Genomic DNA, 25078 nt, shown 5'->3' with positions numbered 1-25078 from the left:
GAAATTGGGGCTCAGAGAAACCAAGTAACTTTTTGACGGTCACACTGCTAGTAATTGGAAGAGCCGGAACTTGAACCCACATTTTCTGACATCTATTTTAGAGCTCTCTTTATTGCATTATGAACCCCTTTTCATGAATGTGTAGCAGTGAGAGTTAAAAAGCCATGAATGTAAAAAACATCCAAGGCATTTTGCCAAATGCATGGTGTGCTTGAGGGCTCAGAGTTCAGCAAGGGGAATCCTAATTCAGTGCTTTCAAGTGCAAGAAATTGCTTTGTAGAGTGCCTTGCATTGTAAAGAGTTAGTGTTAATGCAATGTTTGACAATGATGTGGTTGCTGTTTTAGAAAAGAGCTTGGTGATGGTGGAAGGCAGCTGAATTAATAAACTCCTTCAAATGAAAGTAAGAGAAAACCCAACTCCAAGTAGTTAAGAGAAAAAGGAAAGTCGTTGTTTTTGTTTCTTAGAATTCCAGGGCCAATGGCTTCAGGCACAGCTGGATCCAAGACCTGAATGATGTCATCAGGGCTCTATCACTGTCTCCTCTCTCTGCTCTGCTTGTTCCTGCTTCATTATTTAGATTAGATCACTTTATGTGGTAGACAAGAAGGCTTCTGCAAGCTCCAACTGTGTTCAAAAGAAAGGAAGACCCACTCTTCTAACGCCATATTTCAGTATTTCACAGAAGAACTCTGATCGTCCCTTCTTGGGCCATGTTCCCCCACTGGATCAATCATTGTTCCTGGGAGGGATGCAGCACTCTGATTAACCACTGTTGTTTGGGAATCTATGCATCATATTTGATGCTCATTTAGGGTAACATGGGTGGGATGGGGATTGTTCATTTTAGGAATGAATACTAGTGGACCAAAAGTCCACGAATGCAGCAAAACAACAATCTGAAGAGACCTGCATCCATCCATTCAGTGAAGGCCCCAATAGCAAGAGAACCTAAGAATTCTCCCGGAGACTGCAGTGCTAGCTTGCTTGCTAGTGTACTTCTAGACTATGAGGGGAAAGTAGAGAAGGGTATTGTTATGAGTTAAATTGTATTCCCCCTAACACACATAAAAAAGGTAAGGACAATGACATCTGCAAGGACACTATTTCCAAGTAAATATTTCCTTCCGAAGTACTGAGCATTAGGACCAGCATGAAGACATCTTATAGATGTCACCACAATATCACTGTTGTCCTTATAGAAGACAGCCATGTGAAAATAGAAACACACGGGATCACCATGTGGTGACAGAGGCAGAGACTGGAGTGACACAGCTGTAAGCCAAGGAACGCCGAAGATTGCCAGCAACCACCAGAAGCTAGGAAGAGGATGCCCCTACTTATTTCAGACTTCCAGCCTCCAGAACTGCGAGAATACATTTCTGCTGTTTTTAAACCACCCGAGCTGTGAAGCAGAGCTACAGGAGCCCTAAGAAACAAGCATTCCAGGCAGAAGAAATGGCACCAGGAAGGTGCTGAGGGCATAAGAAGTATGGCCATGGAAGCCTAGAGAGGAGAGAGTTCTAAGGAGGAGGGGTTTGGTCAGCCTGATCACCTCCCCCAGGAACGGGGAAGGCAATTAAGATGCAGAAAATGTCATCAACAGCATCTCCTGCACTGCCCCCCACCACGCTCCCCTCCACAGAAGAAAGAGCAGGACCACACCATTGATACGGTCATGAATTATTTCACTGGCATGACACAAACAAGCTCACTCCATCATCACTTGCTGTGAGTCACCATCTAGCATTTCATTGGCTGAGCTTCTTGCTCCCCTGCAACCCATATCACACCTATTTGTCCACTCTTGCATGGATGACCTTCCAGTTCTTGGAGGAAAGACCCTAATATAGATATTTTCAAGAGCTTGGCTCTTCCAGGAAAAGTGGCCACAGCTGCCTGGCTTCAGGTGCCCTATGCAAATGTTTATTCTTAACGGAATGTGTCACAGCTAGCCTCACCAAGGCACCTCCCAAGGGCATATTTGCTAAATGATAACACATGGGTACCACAGGAGAGCTCTGTCTGGGCTTCTCCAAGAGTTTCTTCGTGTGCCTTTACAAGGGCATGTGCCTACCTGCAGTCCAGGCATCCACCCTACTGGTGGAAAAATGACATCACCCAGAATAAATACTGAATCGTCAAATGCTGTGCAATAAAAACAGTCTCTTCTTTCTACTCAAAGCCTCATTTACATCCAGCGATGTCAAACTACTTAAACAACTTAACTCCAGTCTAAGTGCTGGGACTAATAAAGATCAGATGGGGTCTAAAGAGATAATGTATACGAAAGCGTAGCACCCTCTGGGTGCTCCGTAAATGCTACTGCCCTTCCTCCCTGGCTTCCAGGGCCTTCCACCCTAGAAGGGGATGAGTTGTCCTACATCTAATTCCTGGTTGACTGCAGTAACCTCTGGACTGGCGTCCCTGCTTCCTCCCTTGCCCTTATCCTTATAGTCTATTCTCAATACAGCAGCCAGGGCATCTTGCAAAATGTAAGTCAAATCATGTCACTCCTCTGTTCAAGATCCTCAAAAGATCTTGGCTCTCAACCAGAGTCTCTCAGTCTCTACACGATTGATATTTGGAGCTGGATAATTCTATTTTGTGGGGGCGGACTTGTGCATTGTAGGATGTTTTGCAGAATCCCTGACCTTTGCCTACTAGAGGCCAGTAGCATCCCACCCCCACTCCCAAGTTGTGACAACCAAAAATGTCTCCAGACATTGCCCATATCCCCTGGGGTCAGAATGGCCCCTGGTTGAGAACGACTCCTTTGCACCCTCTGCAACCCCTGCTGCCCCTGTCACCTCATCTCCCATGCCCTCTCCTCCCTCACTTTCCCCAGCTGCATCAGCCTTCTTGCCATTCCACAAACCTGCCAGGCAAGCTCCCACTTCAGAGCCTTTGTACCAGCTGTCTACCTGTGATGCTCTTTCCACAGACTGTCGACTTTGTCACCTCATCTCCCATACTCTCTCCTCCTTCACTTCACCAAGCTACATCATCTTTCCCCAATCCCACATAACTAACTCTCTTACCTCTGCTAAGTCTCGGCTCAAACATCACCGTCATAATGTGGCTTCATGACAGCTGTATTTGAAATTGTGTCCACCATCCCATACCTCCAGGACTCTCTATCCCACTTGCCCTGTGGTTCATTTCATACCTCTTTTTACTTTCTAGTACTTCATAACTTGTTTTATCTATTGATCGTTTTTAGTATGTCTCCCACAACTAGAATATAACTATCTACATGCCTTCATAGACCTATGAAGGCAGGGGCTTTGGTTTGCTATATCCACTAATGTGTTCTGAGTGCTTAGAACACTGCCTGGTGCATAGGAAGAGTTTGCAAAATATTTGTTGAATAAAGTGAGGTACTATTGCGAATGGTGGATTGAGTCAGCAGCTGCAACAGCCAAATAGGGTGGAGAAAGCACTGTCTTCTCGGTCAGGTGAGCTGAAGTCCAGTCTTGCCCTGGTCACATACTGACAAGGAACCTCAGCCTCTCTGAGGCGTGGTTTTCTCATATGGTAAATGGGATCATATGTGTGTTCCATGGCTGTTGAGAAGATTAGAGGGCATGTAGGTGAAAGTGTATCTAGAACAAATCCAGGCACAAGGTAAATATCCAGACATTGCCAAATATCCCCTGGGGTTAAAATGGCCCCTGGTTGAGAACCATTCCTCTATACCCTCAAACCTGCCAGGCAAGCCATTTGGCACTATCCCTGACCTTTGTCTACTAACTCGATGTCAGTAGCATCCCACCCCTCACTCCCAAGTTGTAACAACCAAAAATGTCTCTCTCCAGATGTTGCCAAATATCCCTGGAGGTCAAAATGGCCCCCCGGTTGAGAACCACTTCTCTACACCCTCTGCAACCCCTGTCGATTCTGCCACCTCATCTCCCATACTCTCTCCTCCCTCACTTCACCAAGCTACATCAGCCTTCTTGCCATTCCTTGAGCCTGCCAGGCAAGCTCCCACCTCACTTATCATGGCAAGTGATATGTGAAACATAGAAAAGATTGATTGTGCTGAGCATTAAATAAGAAGTAGAATTTAACAAGTGAAGATATGTGGAGAAGGGGAGGAATCACATCTTGCTGAGTTTCACAGCTTTCTTCTAGAGCATAGAAAAAAGTCAGCCCAGCCTACATTTCTGGAGCTGGAACATTTGATGTTAGCAATAGCCTAGATATATGGAAGGAACCTCAAGAGAGAGGAAAAACTAAGTTTGGAAATCCTTTGATTTTTGACTTTAGATGTTGACTTTGAAATATGCCATGAACATAAAAGAGAGGATAATGAATGGAGCTGGACTTGTAGCTTGGCACTGAAATTTACAACTCTGAACAAATAGGAAATTCTGAATCCAAAGGATGAAACCCATTAGCAAGTTGAGTACACAGGATTGCCTTCTGGAACAGGGAGTCAACCTAGATCTAAGGAGACTTTGTTGGGCAAACCAGGTAAACCAGTTGGCCAGTCTGTGCAAGCAACGGTGTGAGAGTGCTGTCAGCCAGATCCCATCCCATTCAACAAGGTATCTTGATTTGAAAAACACACTGAACTAGATGCTGTGGAATACAGACAAAATTAGAGCATGACCTCTGCCCTCAAAGAGTTGACAGTCTTCTGGGGAAGACAAACAAGGGAAAAACAAACAGTACTATCAAGTAGAATTAAACAAGTGCATGAATTCAGGCAGAGGCAAAGGGTATGGGAGCACAGAGAAGGGAGGGCATAATTCTGCCATAAAAAGTCAAAGGAGACCACATGGAGAAAATTGAATTTGAGCTGGAGCCACAGAAAAGGAAAGAGAATATCTGAGGATGTGGCTAGAATGAGAGATTTATCCAAGGCACCATGGTGAGCTGTAGTTTAGAAGTAAATAAAGAAGGGCCCTTTAGAAGTAGAAATCAATAATTATTTATTTATTCATTCGATTACAGAATATTACCTGAACCTCTATTATGTGTCAGGCATTAAGGTGCTGAGGACATAAATAAAGCAGACTAGGCTCTGCCCTCATGGAGTTTATATTCTAGTGGGAGAAACAGAGAAGAAAGATATAGACAAGGTAAATAATCAAGGTAATTTAGTAAAATAAGCATGAAGAAAACTACTGTGGAAGCTGTAAGGGATAAATTTCCAAAATATATAAGGAATTCCTAAAACTCAATAGCAAAAAAAAAAAAAAAAAAAAAAAAGCCAAAAAACAAACCTCACCCAATTTTAAAGTGGGCAAAAACCTTGAATAGATATTTCTCCAAAGAAGACATACAAATGGCTAACAGATATATGAAAAGATGCTGAACATGGCTAATCATTAGGAAACAAAAATCAAAACCACACTGAGGTATCACCTCACACCTGTTAGGATGTTAGGATGGCTGTTATTAAAAAAAAAAGTGTTGATGAAGCTATGGAAAAATTAAAATACTTACACACTGTTGGTAGGAATGTAAAATGGCAGCTGCTACAGAAGACAGTATGGAAGTTCCTTAAAAAAATAAAAGTAGAACTACCATATGATCCATCAATCCCTCTTCTGGATATATATCCAAAAGAATTGAGATCAGGATCTCAAAGAGATACCTTCACTCTCATGTTCATTGCAGCATTGTTCACAATAGCCAAAATATGGAAGCAACACAAAAGTCCATCGACAGATGAATGGATAAAGAAAATGTGGTATTGCCAGGCGTGGTGGCTCACGCCTGTAATCTCAACACTTTGGGAGACCGAGACGGGTGGATCATGAGGTCAAGAGATCGAGACCATCCTGGCCAACATGGTGAAACCCTGTCTCTACTAAAAATACAAAAATTAGCTGGGTGTGGTTGTGGGCGCCTGTAGTCCGTGCTACTTGGGAGGCTGAGGCAGGAGAATCGCTTGAACTTGGGAGGCAGAGGTTGCAGTGAGCCAAGATCGCACCACTGCACTCCAGCCTGGGTGACAGATCAAGGCTCCATCTCAAAAAAAAAAAAAAGAAACAAAGAAAAAAGAAAAGAAAATGTCTTCTGCTCATATTATTTAGCCTTAAAAAAAGAAAAAATCCTGATATTTGCTACAACATGGATGGATCTGGAAGATATTATGCTAAGTGAAATAAGTCAGCTACAGAAAGACAAACACTACATGATTCCCCTTATATGAGGCATCTAAAATAGTCAAAGAAATAGAGCAGCAGTTAAATTTCAGAGTTTAAAAAAGAAGAGCCAGCAAAGAAGATGAAGGAAGAGAAGAAAAACCATAAGAGTTGTCCTGTCACACAAGCTGAAATGAATAGTGTTTTGCAAAGGAGAGGATGGCTCCTTAGTCAAATGCTTCTGATGAAAGAAGAAGAAAGAGGAAGGAGGAGGAGGAGGAAGAAGAGGAGATGGAGGAGGAGATGGTGAAGGAGAAGGAGAAAAAGAGGAAGAGGAAAAAGAAGAGGAAGGAAGGAGAAGGAGGAGGAGAGGAGGAGGAAGAAGGAGGAGGAGGAGGAAGGTCTTTCAACGACAAGGATGATCCTAGTAAGAGTACTTTCAGTGAAGCAGTGGGGACAGATATGTGGTTAGAGTTTGTTGTCCTGCCTGGACTAATTGTTGAGGGACCTTGCCTGGATGTGACTGAGGCGTTCTGTGTGATCTAACAGCACACATTTGGAGAGAGGTGGGAATAGACAGGAGAGATTCAGAAAGGAAAAGGGACATCTGAGAGCCCACAGTGAGTTTGTGCTAGACTGGACTGGGCCGCAGGTGCCTGGATTCTCCTGTCCAATGTTCTGCTTCACTCCATTGACTGGACTTCCATTCTAGGCCAAATTCATTTCCACCTTTTCTGTAGGGCTGCGACCATTACAACACCCAATTCAGCTTGCAGCTGAATTCAGCCGCAAGTCTCCCCAGATTGGGCCAATTCCTAAAGATGCCTATCCAATTGCCAAATCAAACTGTCATTCCAACCACACCTACTATTCAGCTCCTGGGAACTTCCTGCCTCCCTCTGAGGCCTCACCTTCCTCATGACACTCCAGCAGAACTGAGCTCTTTGTAGTTCCTCAGACATTATTTACATCTCCTTACCTTTGACCATGCTGTGTCTTCTGCAGGGAATCCCTTGCTCTGAATTCCTATCAACATACATGACTATCTGTGTACACACACACACACACACACACACACACTTCTTTCCAGCTTGCTTTTCACTCAATCTTGTGTCTTTTTTTATTTTTTATTTTATTATCATTATTACTATTATTATTATTTTTTCCGAGAAGGAGTCTCGCTCTGTCGCCCAGGCTGGAGTGCAGTGGTGCGATGTTGGCTCACTGCAAGCTCAACCACCCGGGTTCATGCCATTCTCCTTCCTCAGCCTCCCGAGTAGCTGGGACTACAGGCGCCCACCACCACACCCCGCTAATTTTTTTTGTATTTTTAGTAGAGATGGAGTTTCACTGTGTTAGCCAGGATGGTCTCGATCTCCTGACCTCGTGATCCACCCGCCTCGGCCTTCCAAAGTGCTGGGATTACAGGCGTGAGCCACTGCGCCCAGTCAATCTTGTGTCATTTTGATATGACTCTAATTTGTTTCTTTCAATGGTTTTGAAATATTCTTTGATGTGATTGGGCCACAGTTTATTCCACCAGTCCCCTACCGATGAGGATTTATGATATGCACACTGCCCTGCAGTCTTCCATGAACAATGGTGCAGTAAACATCCTAGTACAGATGTGTTACATACTAGCGTATTTGGAAGGGTCTTCTTCCCCGGCACACTTGTCGAAAGTTGGATCAAGGATCACTGCTTCTGAAAAACTCATCACCGATTACCCAGAAAGAGTGAATTCCTCCTTCCTTTAAGCCTCCTCAATCCCAGGTGCTAGAGCATTTTCAGGGGTATGTCAAAACTTCTGGTAAGCTCCTCCAGGATAGGAACAGTGTTATCCATCTCTGAATCCCCTGAGTCTAGTATCATGTCTGCCACAACATGTATGTCCAATATGTATTTGTTGAGTTAAACTGCAAAGAATTTGAGCTTTGAAACCATACTGACTAGACTTCAAATTGTCGTGGTTCTGTCACCAGCCTCTGAGCTTAGTTTTCTCACCTGTAAAGGGGAAGAATAATTCCCAAGTGTGCATGGTTCTCAGGAGGATGTGATGAGATCATGTAGAGCTGGCTGCATAAGGCCTGTCACGTGGGTGCCATTTGAAAATGGAAGCTGTTGGCTGGGCACAGTGGCTCACGCCTGTAATCCCAGCACTTTGGGAGGCCGAGGTGGGCAGATCACAAGGTCAAGAGATTGAGACCATCCTGACTAACACAGTGAAACCCCGTCTCTACTAAAAAAAAAAAAAAAAAAAAAAAAATTAGCCAGGAGTGGTGGCGGGTGCCTGTAGTCCCAGCTACTCAGGAGGCTGAGGCAGGAGAATGGCGTGAACCCAGGAGGTGGAGTTTGCATGAGCCAAGATCGTGCCACTGCACTCTAGCCTGGGCAACAGAGCGAGACTCTGTCAAAAAAAAAAAAAAAAAAGAAAAGAAAAGAAAAGAAAGAAAATGGAAGCTGTTATGATTGGTGTATGTCCAGAGAAGGAGGCTACATTGAGACTTTGCACTGGCACAGGGCCCTGTCCACACACCTCCGGGCTTCTGCAGATAGGGAAACTCCCTAGGACAAGCTGGCAGTTCTGACAAATGCCCAGATAAATCTTGCTGGTGCCACACTGTCTGGGACCTGTTGCCTCTGCCCAGCTCCTTCCAAATACCCAGGCCCTTCCCTGATGAGACGACTGGCTTCCAGTCCCTGGGATACGCCTTAATGAACCAGCATTGTGGACATCACCCAGAACTTCTCTGCAAGTGGACACACTGTGCTGTGAAGGCAGGAGGCTTGATGAAAGACAGTATTTCTTTCAATATGCATGCTCAAGGGCAGGGGCTGGGAGGGCTCCTCAGGGGAGATCTTGGGCCAGTATCATCTGAGATACCTTTCTGGTAGTCTTCATCCTCAGAGTTCATTCTGGGGCTGGAAGAGTGCTCTGGACCACTGGATAGGGGATTGGCCACACAATGACAGTTTGGATGAGAGCTGAACAATGTCTTCAAGACAGATATTTCCTCCAGTTCACCTGTGATCCTCATGCAACAACAACCAGCAGGACACCTGGGCTCTGATTAGGTTTCTGGCCATCATGGGGCTCCTAGGGCAAAGGGGAAATTCTTCCCCCTCACTGGGTCCCTGTCTGTGATCTTGACTCCCGCTCACCACTTGCTAGCTCAGGGAGACTTTCCTCAAGTTTGCAGTGAGAAGAAAAACAACAAAAGCAGGCAACTGAATCTGTCAGCCTTCATTCAGCTTAGCTGGCTTTTAGCTTAACAATCAGAAAAGTGGCACCTTTGATTTCAGATTCCATAGTAACTTCCTTCCCCCAGAGCAGTGACTCATCTCTCTAGAGGGTGCCCTTGGGTGAAAGAGAGGAAACGTGTTACTCTGGGGCTGGGGTGGGGTGCAGAGTTGCAGGAAGCACTTTTTAATAACATCTCCAGCATCAGCCCAGCACATCAGATGCCAGCCGTTCTCCCAGTGTCTCCAGAATCACCCCAACCTAAGATGCCATGTCCCGCGCAGCTGGACGATAAATAGCCCTAGGTTGCTGCACTCTGATTCTAGGAGAGGATGTGGCAGGCACCTGCTCCTGGCTCTCCCTTCTCAGAGTTGGGGGTGGTTCTGAAAAGACATTAAGCAGGGACAGGGTTGTGTTAGGTGAGGGTATTTTGTCAGGTCTGGAAGATATATGACAAGGCTTGCAGGTGGATGGTAAATTAACAGACCCACGAGATGATACTTCCTGCTGACTGTCCGGCCAGGTCAGGGGCCAAAGCAAGTTCTCTGGCCCATTTGGATTCTTAACAAGCCTAGAGGCCTCCTGGGACATTGTAGAGTTTTCTCTCTACCCTTAGTTTCTGTTTCAACCACATTTGTTTCTTCCATAAAACAAGAGCTCAGACCAGAGGGAAAGTGGCCTTAGATTCAGACAGAACTTTGTTCAGTCTTTGGCCCGGCACATCTGAGGTGTGTGACAAGGAGCACCTCTGTTACCTCTCTGAGTCTCAGTTTCTGCATGAGTCTAACTATAATCATATCAGGATCTCCTCCATAGGGTTTCTGTGATGATTAGATGAGATCATGGATATAAAGCACCTTCAAGTTTTGGTGTCTGGTACACGTTAACGTATCAATCTAAGCTAGTGATTATACCCATGCTGATGATGACAATGAAAGTTATTAAGCCATCATGGTGTATTTCCTTGTTTATCATCTAGGCCGTGTCCTTTACATACCTATGTATGCATGCATATGCCATTATCCCTCTTCTCTCCATTCTGGTCATCTGCACCATCTTAGACACCCTTTGATCAAAAGGAATGAGGAAACCAGAGTGACGTTTCTGTGACATATCAAAGGGATCCAATTATCCCATTTCAGTGATTGGAATGGTAAATCCCCCCAATCCTGTACCTGTAGCCACCATCATTTTCCCACGCAACAAACATTTTCTGTGCATCTCCTGTGTATCGGGCATTATTCTAGCAACTGGTAGCACCGATAGGCATTATCTGTAGCAACGAAAGAGAGCAACAGAAGCAAAGCCCCTTCCCTCATGACGTGAACATTCTGGTGGCAGATTCAGATGAGAAATATGCAGGCCAGAGTCCAGTCTTTCTATCAGAACCACTATCTTCACCGGAACATCGCTTTCCCAGGTGCCTCCCCACCCCTAATCCCAACTCCAGAACCATCCCTCAGGGACAGACAAGACTGGCTGCAGAATTGGCTTCCCCAAAGCTGGAAGGGTACAATTCGCAGCTTGGAAAACCATCTCAGTCTCTGCTAAACCAGAAACCTGGCATCACCTTTGACCTCTCCTTCTCCCTCTCCTACTCTACTCACATCTAGGCTGCCCTCCATCTGGGTCCCCTCCCGCCCAGGACTCATCCCCTGTGCCACTGTCCACACTCTCACCCTTGCCATCTCTTGCCTGGGTTTCAGCAACAGCCTCCCCGCCTTTATCCCCTTTGAGTCCAACTCCCACAGAGTAGCCACACCTCCACAGAGTAGCTCATACGCAATTGTGCCACTGTGGAGCTCCATACCCATCACGGCTCCCGAGAGATGATTTTGCCCCCAGGAGAAAGCCTATACTCCTCAGCACTGTCCTGCATATCAGAGCCAGGCTCATTTCTCTGGCATCACCTCATTTGGGGAAACTTACATATGGTAAAACCTTCAGCCATATTGAACTCTTGGAACTCACCATCTTTCTCTCATCCCTAAGCCTTTGCACGTACAAATCCTTCTGTCTAGAATACGCCCTCTGCCCCTCCGTCATCCTACTAAGCCCAACTCATCTTTGAACTCTCAGCTTAAATGTTGCTTCCAAAATGCTGGCTCTCCAAGTCCTGATGGGGTCCCCTCCTGGGAACTCCCATGGCTGCCAACCTTCCACTGTCATGGTGCTATGTCAGATCTGCCTGTTGGCTTGTCTGCCTTCCCTAGTACACAGAGAGCTTCTTGAAATCTTTTGTTTATTGTGCCTGAAACATGGAAGACAGGCTTGGTCATTTCATCCATGAGCAATGACCGAACGGCCCATGCTCTGCATCAAGACCCACAGTGGGGAGAGTCCTGCTCAGCTGTATTGCTTGACTCCTGTTGCTGGGTCCCTCTCCGGGGAAGGAGATAGTGAGGAAGCAGAAGCTGCCTCCCTCTTCATTTCTGACACAACACCCTATATGTGGGAACCTCCCCTCCTCCCTCTCCCCCACAGCTCCATAGAGCATCCCCCTTTTCAAAGCATGACCGCCTTTGCCAAAGAACATTCTACATACCCTTAATCCCAAGAAAGCTACTTCATCCTGCTGAACCTACTCTACTTCTTAGGAGGCGAAAGGAAGAGTTATTGTTTTGTGTTTTTCTCAACACCCAGAAAGGAATCCACATCAGATTCTGCCCTGAGATCCATTTTTTCCCACTTGAACCCCATCTGGGGCCCTCCAAAGGGGATTGGGCTTCGTCCTAACCAGGTGCCAGCCCTGGTAAAACAACAGCCACTTCTTTCTGCCCACATCAGTGTCAGTGGCCAACCAATCCATGTCCCAATGGGAGGCGACTCTCCACAAAGCTCTCTTTCTCTCGCCACTTCTGCATTATATAGAATTCCCAGGGAGGGGCCTGGGTCTGGCTTCTTGACCAAGGCCAAGGGGCTCCCCAGGCCCCACCCAGTTTCCCAATGTGGGAACCACCCCAGCTGGCCACCTCCCCAGCTCACAGGCTACAGGGAGAAAGAAAGGGCTGTTGAGAGTGACTCTGGGTTCCCACGCAGGAAGGTGCCAGCTCAAGACAGCGTGGCTTTGTGCTTGGGAGAGTCTGTCTTCTCACCAGGCGGAGGCACAAAGCAGCCTGTGGAGAGATCAGAGAGATAGCAAAGGATGGTGGGGCCATCCCTGCCCCAAGCAGCAGGAACATTGGAAGCACACACCTGCCCTAGAGGAGAAGATGCCTGACCCCAGACTTAGCGCTGAGACTTCTCCAAGACAATCCATTTCTCTGCAGCCCCACACATCAGTTTCTTTACGTTGGTGACTGCTCACTGAGAAAATAGCTCCAAACCAAAACATACCATGCATCTTAATTTTATTCCTCATCTACATATGTTTATTTTATTTTATTTTTTGCCAGACAGTCTATGTTTGCATTTTATTTTTACATGTATTTAAAGATGGATCAGTACTGTATAGATGGACCCAAGGATGGGCAAGACATTGTGTATTAATAGGGCTATGCAGACCTTTTTTTATAAGTGCAGCTCCCCGGGGTTCTACAGATGTTCTTCATCTTCCATCACTAGTGAAAGGACACATCCCGCCTGCTGGCCATGATGGATGGGGGAGGAAGAAGAGCAAGGGAGGGTAGAAAGTCTCTCATAGTTGTTTAGACCCTCTTCATTATGACTTTTCTCTGTAACAACTGCTGCTCTCCAGAATTTAGGGCTCAAAGCCCTGGACAGTTCCCAATTTGAATGGAACCATGGACGCTGAGAACTTGTGAGGGGCACTTGAGATCATCCAATCCAGCAAGCTCTGGAGAACAAATGTGACTCCACATACACTAAATGTGTGTGTGGGTACCTGTGTGAGAGCATGTGTGTACCTGTATGAGAGCGTGTGTGTGTATGGGCGTCTGTGTGAGAGCATGTGTGTGTGCACCTGTGTGAGAGCATTGTGTGTGTGTGCACCTGTGTGAGAGTGTGTCTGTGTACCTGTGTGAGAGCGTGGGGGTGTGTCTGTGCACCTGTGTGACAGCGTGTGTGCACCTGTGTGACAGTGTGTGTGTGCACCCGTGTGAGAGCGTGTGTGTGTGCACCCGTGTGACAGCATGTGTGTGCACCCGTGTGACAGCACGTGTGTGTACCTGTGTGACAGCGTGTGTATGTGTGTGCACCTGTGTGACAGTGTGTGTGCACCTGTGTGACAGTGTGTGTACCTGTGTGCACCTGTGTGACTGTGTGTGCACCTGTGTGAGAGCATGTGTGTGTACCTGTGTGGGAGCATGTGTGTGCACCTGTGTGACAGTGTGTGTGTGTACCTGTGTGAGAGCGTGTGTATGCATGTGTGTGAGAGCATGTGTGCACCTGTGTGACAGTATGTGTACCTGTGTGAGAGCGTGTGTATGTGTAGCTGTGTGAAAGCCTGTGTGTGTGTGCACCTGTGTGACAGCGTATGTGTGTGCACCTGTGTGACAGCATGTGTGTGTAAGTGTGGGTGTGTCCGTGTGTGTGAGGGAGGGTGTGTTTATAGGTGGATGTGTGAGTGTGTAAGATGAGTGTGAGAGGATGCGGATGAGTGTGGAGGAGTGAGTGTGCAGGTGAGTGTGAGGAAGTAAGAGTGAGTGTGGGTGTGGATGGGTGTGTGTATGTGACAGGAAGTGTGTGAATGTGTGCATGTCTGTGAGCATGGGTGGGAGTGTAAGTGTGTAAGAGTGCACGTGAATGCATGTGTGTGTGTGAAAATGGGCAGGTTTTGTAGAGAATGGAAAGATCTAGTGAGGATCCCTAGCACCCTAACCCGTGCCCCACAAAAACCTCTGTAAACTAAAAAAAGCTTTGAAAACAACTCAGCTAGTTCAAGCTGATTTAACATCATCACTTGACAAATGTATAAACTGAAACCCACTGAAGAAAGAGATGTGCCAAATAGCCTTATGGTGCCAGGGCTAGAATCCGTGTCTCTTGACTTCCACCCGGTCCACCACACTTTGCTCCGTTGTCAATAGAATTGCTCTCGCTATTCCTGAACACCGTAGTGGTCACCTAGGGGTGTGCTGTCAGCGCTGCCTTTTTAGGAAGCCCATCCCCCCATGCCCTCCTACTCACCACGTCCCACACTTACCTCATTACTCCAGACATTCATCTCATCACTTACCATAAAAGTAACACATGCTCGTTATATACAATCCACATAGCCACATTCTGCAAGAACAGTTCTTTTGCACAGCATGCTTCCTGGCAATGACTGACAGGTCTCTAGGAAGAGCAGCTGAACCAAGACTGGCCAGTTAGAGCTCTTCCCTGAGAGTCCTCACAACACAGTGAAGAAAGGGAGTCATCCCTCTTCAATGCCTAATGCTGTAAGATACAAAACTCACCTTGTGGAAGAAGTCACAAAGCCACCATGACAAAGACTGAATCCAAACGCTAGAGAAGTGGGGTTAAAAGACAACAGAGGATCCCTCTTTCCAGCTTTTCAGAGACCCAGCGTCATCTCTGGTCTTGCTGTAACTTGAATGTTTAATCCTCTCTCTGTTTTGTGCTTACATTAATTAATTAAGCAGGATCTCTTCCCCCCTATAGCCTAAAGCCAAAATATACCAGTGTAATCAGATCCCCTCAGACTTTTTTGCATCCACTCCTCAAAATCTCTATTCTCCTTTTTGTGAAATGTATTTTACTATAATATAAAAATCAATGCATGTGAGGGAGATATATCTAGTTCTAATTTCTATATTGGGAACAAGAGAACTTAGAAGCACATAAGTTAGGGGAAAAGATGGAAATAAAACAAATCTTATTACCAATTCTGAAATCTTTCCAAGAAGCCATGATGATGTATATTAACTGGTATAAGTAACAGAGGCCCAAAATAATATTCCTTAAACATGATACAAGTTTAATTTTCTTGTGCAGTGAAGTCCAGAAGTAAGCAGTCTGGGGCTAGTATAATGACACTGTTCCATGAAGACCTCAGGGAGTCAAGCTCCTTCTAGCTTGTTGCTTTCATTGCATTCTCAGTTTTCTTATCTGAAAAGTACAGGTGTTGCTATACTGCCTCATGGCCCAAGATGGCTGCCCTATCCTGCCATCCCATTTGCATTTCACCCAACAGGAAGAAAAAAAGGATGAAGAAGAAGGGAGAGAATGCGTCAGCTCTCCCTTAAGGAAGTCTCCCAGTAGTTATCAGATGACACTTCCACTTAAATCTTACCAGAACATAATCATATGGTCACAACTAATTTGAAAACAGTCTGGAAAATACAGCTTTGACTCTGGACAACCATGTATAAAACTACAAATTAGGAGTTCTTTAACCTTGGAACAAGGGAGAATGGGCATTAGAGAACAACATGCCCACCATTGCTGTCACTATTATGCTCTCTTCTTTTACATGTTCTGCCATCTTTCTAGTGGTTACTCCAACTGTTGCAAATGACTGCCCTTCTCTTTTCTCTGATTCCTAATTTGCATACACCAGTGTTTATGACTCCAAACTAGAGAAACTAGTGTGTAGAGCTAGAGGGAATATAATGAGCCTCACTTGGAGGTTGGGACCAAAGGGATCTGTTCGACAATTCAGGAACAGACCATGTGGTTCCATTTTTCTCTTCCCCAAAGATTTTTGGCTCTAATCCTCACCAACCTGCTGGCCCATAAGGAATGACAAGCTAGAAAGCTCCCCCAACACACACCTCCCATCCCTATTTTATTAGAGAAAAATATCTCCTGACAGGATATCAGAGCATTCAGCATAATTTCTGGAGGCAGTAAAGGGTGTAGTTAAAGGACTAGCCTTAGTGTCTAAGAACCCAGTTTCAAATCGCAGATCTACAAGCCTGGGGAAATTACTTAGCCTATGACTCAGTTTCCATATCTGCAAAATATAGATTTACATACTTGCCTCATAGGATTTTTGAGAAATTATAAAAGGTAACCTAAGTCAGGCACATAATAGTAAGAGCTTAATAAATGTCAACTGTTTTTATTCAATGTCTCCTTTGTTCCAGGGCCCTGCTAAGAATGTAGCAAATGCAAGGGTGAGTTTGTGAAATCACGTGGCTCCTAGAACACAGGGCACCATGAGCCTGGGCCCACTCTGGATCCTAAGGGGAATTTCAGCAGCAGCATCTGAACACTGGGGCCTTTCATGGGGCAGATGGCAGGTCCAGGAGTGCACGGGGACAATGTGAAGCTAAAAGCCAACCTCTCCTCCTTCTCCCTGCCCTCATCCCCAAATAGACTCACCGGAAGCATTTTTGTGTACCATGCATTACATTTGGGCAGCCCTAATTCCATGCTGTTTGTCCCTTTACATCAGTTCTGCAATGGGATTGCTGGCTCCTTGAAATACCTGCAGCTTCCAACAACAAAGGAAGAAGGGAAGGCAGGAGTGGAGGAGGGAGGAGGAAGGAAGAGGGGAAAGAGAAGGAGAAAGGAAGGAAAGGAGTGAAGGGAGGAGGGAGGGGGAAATGAGGGAAGTGAGGACAAACAAAACCGATTGTCATTTTCACTGAAAAGTTAATAACAATGTAACAATTTCTCATCCACAGGAAGAGGGGAAGGAGAAGGGGAAAGGAGTGAAGAAAGTGGGGGGGCTCAGAAATGAGGGAAGTGAGGAGAAACAAAACCGATTGTCATTTTCATTGAAAAGATAGTAACTATGTAACAATTTCTCATCCACAGTTTCTTTTTAACACTTCTAAACAATTGATTACTTTTAAAGTAAAACCTGATTTACACTCTTCGTGTATACTTTCTACTTCTGCATCTGTGAGGTGATTTTTCAAACATTTATATCACTCCTCATTGTAAAAGTGTCCTTTTATACAATTCAAACACTGTGAAGAAGCATAAAGTAAAAAACAACCAAGCTGGGCGTGGTGGCTCACACCTGTAATCCCAGCACTTTGGGAGGCTGAGGTGGGCGGATCACGAGGTCAGGAGATGGAGACCATCCTGGCTAACAGGGTGAAACCCCGTCTCTACTAAAAATACAAAAAATTAGCTGGGCACGGTGGCGGGCACCTGTAGTCCCAGCTACTCGGGAGGTTGAGGCAGGAGAATGGCATGAACCCGGGCGGAGCTTGCAGTGAGCAGAGATGGTGCCACTGCACTCCAGCCTGGGTGACATAGCGACACTCCATCTTAAAAAAAAGAAAAAAAAAAGAAAAGTGATCTCCTCTTGGAAGTCTTCCCCATCCTCTTCTTTCCCGACCTTGACTGACTTTTACTTTTCCAAAAAACTAAGCAAAATGCAGAAGGAGAACTCTCTTATATGATGCCTTATGGAGATAAAAATGAACACATACTAAAGTATACAGTGGTATGAATTTGGAAGGCAACCCAGCAATTTAGCAAATTAAAATGTGCATCCCCTTTGACCCAGCAACCCACTTCAAGGAACTTGTCCTACCCAAAAACCTGAGCAAGTGTGCAAAGACGTGTGTGCCAAGACTTTGCAACACTTTTGTATGGTCAGCAGGGACTGGTTTAATAAACTTTAGTACTATAGGCTACTCTATGCTGATAGAAAAATATGTCAAGATATTTGTCGTCTTGAAAAAAACTAAGTGTCAAATGATATACACAGTATGATCCCTTCAGTCTTTCAGAAAGCATAATGGAAGGAAAGAGAGAATAAAGAAAGAGGAAAAGGGAGGGAGGGAAGGAGGAAGAAGGAATGAAAGAAGGAAGCAAGGGAGGAAGGGAGTGAGTGAGTGAGGAAGAAGGAATGGAGAAGAAAGAAAGGGAGGAAAGGAGTGAGCGAGTGAAGGAGAAGGAATGAAAGAAGGAAGTAAGGAAGGAAGGGAGGAAGGAAGAAGAGAGATTGTATGTTACCCTGAGATTTGGTTCAAAGTCTGTGAATAAAACAAAAAGGGGCATAATTTAGCCAGGTTTCACTGTGTTAGCCAGGATGGTCTCGATCTCCTGACCCTGTGTTCCATGAGATCACTTTTCAACCAGACCTTGAAGGATGGCATGGTATTCAGAGAAACAGACAAAGGACATTCCAGGTAGAGGCTGGGAATATGGAGTCAAAGACATTCATGGAGCTTGGTCGAGGTGGGGAGGTGGTTCATTATTCCTTGGTAAATCCTTGGCCATCATGTTACCTAGACTACAGCCCACTGCAAGGCAGGCTTAGATATTTGAACAAAATACATCAAGACAGACAAATAAGCAAATTCCAACAGGGGGAAAAGACAATAAACAGAAAATAAAGTCATCTGGATGGCATGTTAGATGGAGATAAGTGTTATGGGGAATAAAAATCAGGGATGGGAGATGGGGAATGTGCATGGGGAGCAGAAGGGACCGCCGTGTTAAACCAGGTGACCAGAGAAGGCCTCATGAGAGGGTGACATCTGATAATGACCCATAGCAGGTGAAGGAAGGAGCCTTCCAGATTCCTGGGGAAAGAGCATTCCAGGAAGAGGGCCAGCAAGGACGAAGGGCCTGAGGTGGGAGAGTCCTCAGTGAGTTGGAGAAAGAGCAAGGAGGCCACATGGCCAGAGCAGAGTGAGAGAGGGGACAAAGGGGACAAGAGAGCTGAGGTCCTAAGGTCCTGGTGGCTGAATGCCTGAAGGCTGTCAGGTTCTGTGGCTTGTTTGGATTGTTTGGTTTGGGTTATTCTTTAGAGTAAGATGAGAAACTATTGAGAGGTTTTGAATAGAGGAGTGACACACTCCGACATGTGGTTCAAGCAGACCCTTCTGGGTAAAAGAGAGATGAGGACCAAAATGAGACCAATTCAAAGATTACTGGATAATGCAGGTGACTTGGGCCAAGGTGAAGCAGTAATGGTGGAGGAAAATGACCATATTCTGAATGTATTTTGAAGGTAGAGGCTTTAGGATTTGCTCATGGATTGGGTGTGAGGTGTGAAAGATGAGGAAGCATCGAGATAGCCGCGGGGTTTTGACCTGATGCTGCCATTAACTGAAGTAGGACTTAGTTTGGAGCTGGGGGAGAGATTCAAGGTCTCAGTTACAGATATAGTGTGTGATTTCGTTGGACATCAGAGTGCAGATGTCAAGCAAGCAGTTGGACATGTTAGAACAAATTCAGGGAGAGGTCAGGGCTAGAACAATAAACAGATGAGTCATCGGCATATAGATAGTGTTAAGAGTCATTAGGCTACATGAGGTTACTAAAGGAATGAGTATGGACAGAAAAAGAGAAAAGGTCTGAGAGCTGACCCCTGAGATACTTCACTGATACAAAGTCAGGAAGGTAGAGGGGAATCTGTGATGGCGACTAAGGGAGGGCAGCCAGCAAGGTAGGAGGTTGGGTCCTAAAGGCCAAAAGACACAAGTGTTTGACAGAAGAGCGCATGATTAAATTCTGCTGCTAAAAATTCGCGATTGCAAAAATATGGAACCAGCCCAAATGCCTATTAATCAATGAAATTAATGGATAAAAATCTGTGATACATGTGATATATATATATAATATATAATATTATATATATATATTTACATACATACTGTGGCATACTACTCAGCCATAAAAAGGAATAAAATAATGGTATTTGCACCAACCTGGATGGAATTGGAAACCATTATTCTAAATGAAGTAACTCAGGAATAGAAAACCAGACATCGTATGTTCTCACTCATAAGTAGGAGCTAGGCTATGAGGATGCACAGGCATAATAAGAATGATACAATGGGCCAGGTGTGGTGGCTCACACCTGTAATCCTAGTACTTTGGGAGGCCAAGGCGGGTGGATCACCTGAGGCCAGGAGTTCAAGACAAGCCTGGCCAACATGGCAAAACCCTGTCTCTATTAAAAATACAAAAATTAGCTAGGCATGGTGGGACACACCTGTAGTCCCAGGTACATGGGAGGCTGAGACATGAGAATCCTTTGAACCAGGAGGCAGAGGTTGTGGTGAGCCGAGATGGCACCACTGCACTCTAACCTGGGTGACAGAGCAGGCTCTGTCGCAAAAAAAAAAAAAAAAAAAAGAATTATACATTATACAATGGACTTTGGGGATTCAGGAGGAAAGGGTGGGAGGGGTTGAGGGATAAAAGACTACAAATTAGGCCGGGCGCAGTGGTTCATGCCTGTAATCTCAGCACTTTGGGAGGTGGAGGCGGGCGGGTTGGGAGGCCCAGGCGGGCAGATTATGAGGTCAGGAGATCGAGACCATCCTGGCTAACACAGTGAAACCCTGTCTCTACTAAAAACACAAAAAATTAGCCGGTCTTGGCGGCGGGCGCCTGTAGTCCCAGCTACAAGGGAGGCTGAGGCAGGAGAATGGCATGAACCCAGGAGGCGAAGCTTGCATTGAGCCGAGATCGCACCACTGCACTCCAGCCTGGGTGACGGAGCGAGACTCCGTCAAAAAAAAAAAAAAAAAAAAAAGCGACCAATTGAGTACAGTGTATGCTGCTCGAGTGACAGGTGCACCAAAATCTCAGATATCACCACTAAATGACTTATTCATGTAACCAGACACCTCCTGTTCCCCAAAAACCTATGGAAATAAAAAATCATAAATAAATAAATGCTGCTGTTGGGTCAGGAAAGACAAGGACTAAAACACCAACCACTAGATTTTCCCCTGAAAACTATTTATTACTTTTAACCAAGTGCTGGTCAAGTCTCCCTGGCCTTGGATGGAAGGCATATCAATTGCACATCATCAGCCAAGTACTGATTGGATGGTTTCAATTGCAAAGGGGAAATCTTATCTCCAAGTCATAAGGTGGGATTTCTGACAGACGGAAGAGCACACATTAGGTGAAGAATGCTAGACTAGGAAGGAATGGAGTCAGATGGCATGGGCATCAGTCTTGGTTTATCTACTTGCTCCCTGTGTGACCTTAAGACTCCCTGTAGCTCTTAGCATCTTCACATACAATATGATGGGTGGTGAGCAGAGCAGGGTTCTCTGAGAGACTTTTCATAGTCTATCCTCAAGTCTAAAATTCAAAGACATGTCCCTCTGTTAGTCAGGGATGGCTACATAATTTGCAGGATTCCTTTTTCAAAATGTGCAGTGTAGGGGGGAGAATGCTGTTAAAGATACTAAATATAAAGCTTTTTCTTTCCTTCCACTATCTCTCTCGACTTGTCATAATGCTGTTTTAATTGCTATTTAATATCATTCTAGGTAAAATAAATAAATGAAATTTTACATTATTCACACAAATTTTACCATTTACTTCTACATTGTGCAATGCAAAATTTTAAATGCGAATATGAAAACATTGAACTCATAAGCAGAATCAATAAAATTACACAATTCATATTTCATAGTTCCTACATGCTGTATTAGTCAGTTCCCACACTGCTAATAAAGACGTACCCGAGACTGGGTAACTTATAAAGAAAAAGAGGTTTAGGCTGGGTGTGGTGGCTCACGCCTGTAATCCCAGCACTTTGGGAGGCCCAGGCGGGCGGATCACGAGGTCAGGAGATCGAGACCATGGTGAAACCCCGTCTCTACTACAAATACAATAAATTAGCTGGGCGTGGTGGTGGGCGCCTATAGTCCCAGCTATTCGGGAGGCTGAGGCAGGAGAATGGCGTGAACCCGGGAGGCGGAGCTTGCAGTGAGCCGAGATGGCACCACTGCACTCCAGCCTGGGCGACAGAGCGAGACTCAAAAAAAAAAAAAAAAAAGAAAAACAAGTTTAATGGGCTTACAGTTTCACATGGCTGAGGAGGCCTCACAATCATGGCAGAAGGCGAAAGGCACGTCTTACATGGCGGCAGCAAAAGAAAATGAGAGCCAAGTGAAAGGGGTTTCCTCTTATACAACCATCAGATCTCGTGAGACTTATTTATGACCATGAGAACCGTATGCGGGAAACCGCCCCCATGCTCAATGATCTCCCACCGGGTCCCTCCCACAACACATGGGAATTATGGGAGCTACAATTCGAGATGAGATTTGGGTGAGGACACATGTATTTCCTTCTGACCTGAATAGTCCAAATGCTGCACAAAACTAACTCAACTGTTTTTATTTCACTTCTTGATGCACACACATTCTTCCAACCCCCTCTATTTGAGGCTTACTGTTGAGTAAGGAAGGACTAAAACAAAAAGGAACTGTGAATTGGCCTTCCTTTTCTTTTTTTCTGTGTCATCATATGCAATATAAATTGTTGGCTAGTAAGAAGGAACATGAGGGAATCTCTTGGTTGTTTGTTTGCTTTTCTTAGAATGTGATTGTCTTCCTCATCTGTAAAATGGGGATACTTTGTAAGGGAATTTTAAAACAGAAAATTCATTTATCCACTCATGTAATTCTATACCAAGCACAGTGCTTGGAACACATATGTGGTCAGTAAATATTTTAAATGCTAAGAATTCAGTGTGGCTCAAGTTGGGAGGATGCTGAGGTACATAATAAAAATAACAGCTCAGCAGTAATTGAGTATTTATTATGTGCCAGGCATTGTGTTAATGCTATTGTATTAACTCATTTCCTCTTAATGACAGCCTTATGAAGTAGGTATTTTTATTATCCCCATTTTACAGGTGAGGAACTTGGAAAGGTCAGTAACTTGGCCAAAGCCCCATAGCCAGTTAAGTGGCATATCTGGGAGTCAGGCCCAGGTCAATAAGATGCCAAAGCATGTGCTTTGGAACACTAACTATATTGGTCCCATAGTTACTTGGTAATAAAATCAAAGTAGTCAAAGAGCTATGGCGGGAAATGATGAGTTCCGTCTGGGGAATCCAAGAAAGGCACTGAGAAGGCAGCTGTATGTACACGTCTGTAGCTCAGGAATGATGAACAGACTATAGATAAGATTTGGGAGTCCTCAGCTGAATGATAGCCACTGAAACCGTGAACATGGATATGAGTTAAGATAAGACAGCCCTATAGAACTAAGGCATCTGAGAGCCAAGGGAGGAGAAAAGAATGCCAAAAAGGAGACGTCGCAGAGGTAGGAGTGGATGCATAGGGGGAATACCTGGAAACCCATGGGCATTAATTTCACATGCTACAGAGATGACCAATCAGATGACAACTGCAAAAAGACCTTTAGATTTTGCACGTGTCCCCACAGGTGACTCTGGGTAAAACAGACTCCCTAGACAGGCAGATAAGGGGAAAGGGACAATGGAGAGATTTACAACTAAACTTGGTATGACTTTTCATCTGTCACATTCCATGGAAAAAAACTATCCTTTGTCAAACTACATTTCCTGACTTGGAGGCTAAGAAAAGTCAGTCGCTGCAGCAAGATGCAAGATGCAACTTGGCGGCTGTGGACATTTGCCAAGCCACTTACGTCCCCTCTTGAGGCCTCAGTTTCCTCATCTGTACGTAGAGTTATTGGATGAGACGTACTCTAAGTTTTCTCCCAGATCCAAAATTCTATTCCCTTCCGTTCCAGATGCTCTTTGAGGATGTTGGTGTTGACAAGAAAGGTGGGGTGAAAGAGAAGGACCCTGCTTGACCGCGACAGGTCCGCTTGTGTCCTGTTCCCTCTCCATCTTATTTTCTCCACAGTGCTCTAAGGCAGCTGTGGAGCCAATGATGAAAACCACATGTTTCTGGGCAGCCCTGCTGTTGCACAATGCCGCCAAGGGGAGGGCAAAAAAGAAAGAAAGAAAAAAAAAAAGAAAGTAAGTAAGAAAGGAAAGAAAAGAGCTTTGGAATTCTCGGCTTCCACAGACAATTCCCCCATTGATGTGCTGTGAGTCACAGCAGGCCGCCAGGCCATCATGGTTTCTGAATCACTTCCTTCAAGAGGGGCTCTCCACTTGTTTCCAGAATGACTTTGGCCAGGGCTGGAATGCAAGGAGATTGGACCCTTTGGAATGGTTCTGACTGCCTTCCTCTTTGCTGGAGCCCCAGAGGGGAAGGTGGAGGTGCTAGGCAGCAGGGCATAGGGGTCTGAATGGAATTGAGGACAGCAGAGAAGCAGGTCGGACCTGCTTGTCCCAATTGGTGGACCCAACTCATGCCCCTCTCTCTCCCTCTGTTAGAGAAGAAAATGATGTAAAAATCCCAGATTAAAGGCCAGAGTTTTCTCTGGTGGACACTAGGCTCAGCCAGATCCGGAATTTCTATCCTCTCTACCTTGACATCCTGGCTAATGTGGACAAGGTTGACATCTTTTGAGCAGAGATAGGTTAAAGTTGATCCCAGCCACGTCTCCAATGGCTCACATTAGGGAACCTTGAACGGCACTCTCAGTCTCCCATCTTGCAATTTCCATCTTTGAGGTCAAGGATGTTAATGGCCCAAGAAGCCCTCGCCTGGGTGGTGGTCCTTAGGTGAGAGTCTGTTTTAAGTTCTTGCTTAAAATAAGCTTCATTTTTTTTCGACCAAGAGCTGTAATCCTTACTCTGGGCCAGACTCTGTGTGGGCACCATGGATTCCAAGAGGAAATAGACATGGTGCCAACTGGACAAAAGAGAATGACAAGTAAATAAGTAATGATGCAAATTCATCACCAAATGCAGACTTGGGGACAAGGGGAGCTCCAGAAGGCAGCCAGAAAGGTTTGTTGGATGGAGCATTTAGCGCCATTTTCCTTTGCCCAACCACCATTCCTCCCCCCCAGCCCCCTAACCCCAGAACTTTTCAGAAGATCAGTATGAATGGGCCCTGGATTAGGATGAAGTGGTCTCTCCCCTCCACCAACACAGGGTGCTGTTTCTCAATGACCCCAGCTGTTAGGGAATATGCTAGAATGCCGCCACCTGGTGGGCACACGGAGCCGTGTCCGTTTCGCAACTTTGCTGCACCTGGGGCAAGTGTCAGAGACGCGTT

General features: G+C 45.4%; 1 protein-coding gene and 1 long non-coding RNA gene across 7 annotated transcripts in view; one reads left to right on the top strand and one right to left on the bottom strand.

The window, feature by feature from the left end:
* SYN3 (synapsin III) overlaps positions 1-25078 on the top strand; it is a 545178-nt gene that overhangs the window by 375982 nt on the left and 144118 nt on the right. The window lies entirely within an intron of this gene.
* The window catches only part of LOC134761204 (uncharacterized), a 36253-nt gene continuing 27746 nt past the window's right edge, over positions 16572-25078 (bottom strand). The window contains exon 3 of the long non-coding RNA XR_010139509.1: positions 16572-16683. This is a non-coding gene — a long non-coding RNA (uncharacterized LOC134761204). The remainder of the gene's footprint in view (positions 16684-25078) is intronic.

This window comes from Pongo abelii, chromosome 23 (genome assembly GCF_028885655.2).
Source record: "Pongo abelii isolate AG06213 chromosome 23, NHGRI_mPonAbe1-v2.0_pri, whole genome shotgun sequence".
Taxonomy (NCBI): domain Eukaryota; kingdom Metazoa; phylum Chordata; class Mammalia; order Primates; family Hominidae; genus Pongo; species Pongo abelii.
The sequence above is the reverse complement of the archived record's forward strand: the minus strand, read 5'-3'. Positions and strand labels throughout refer to the sequence as shown.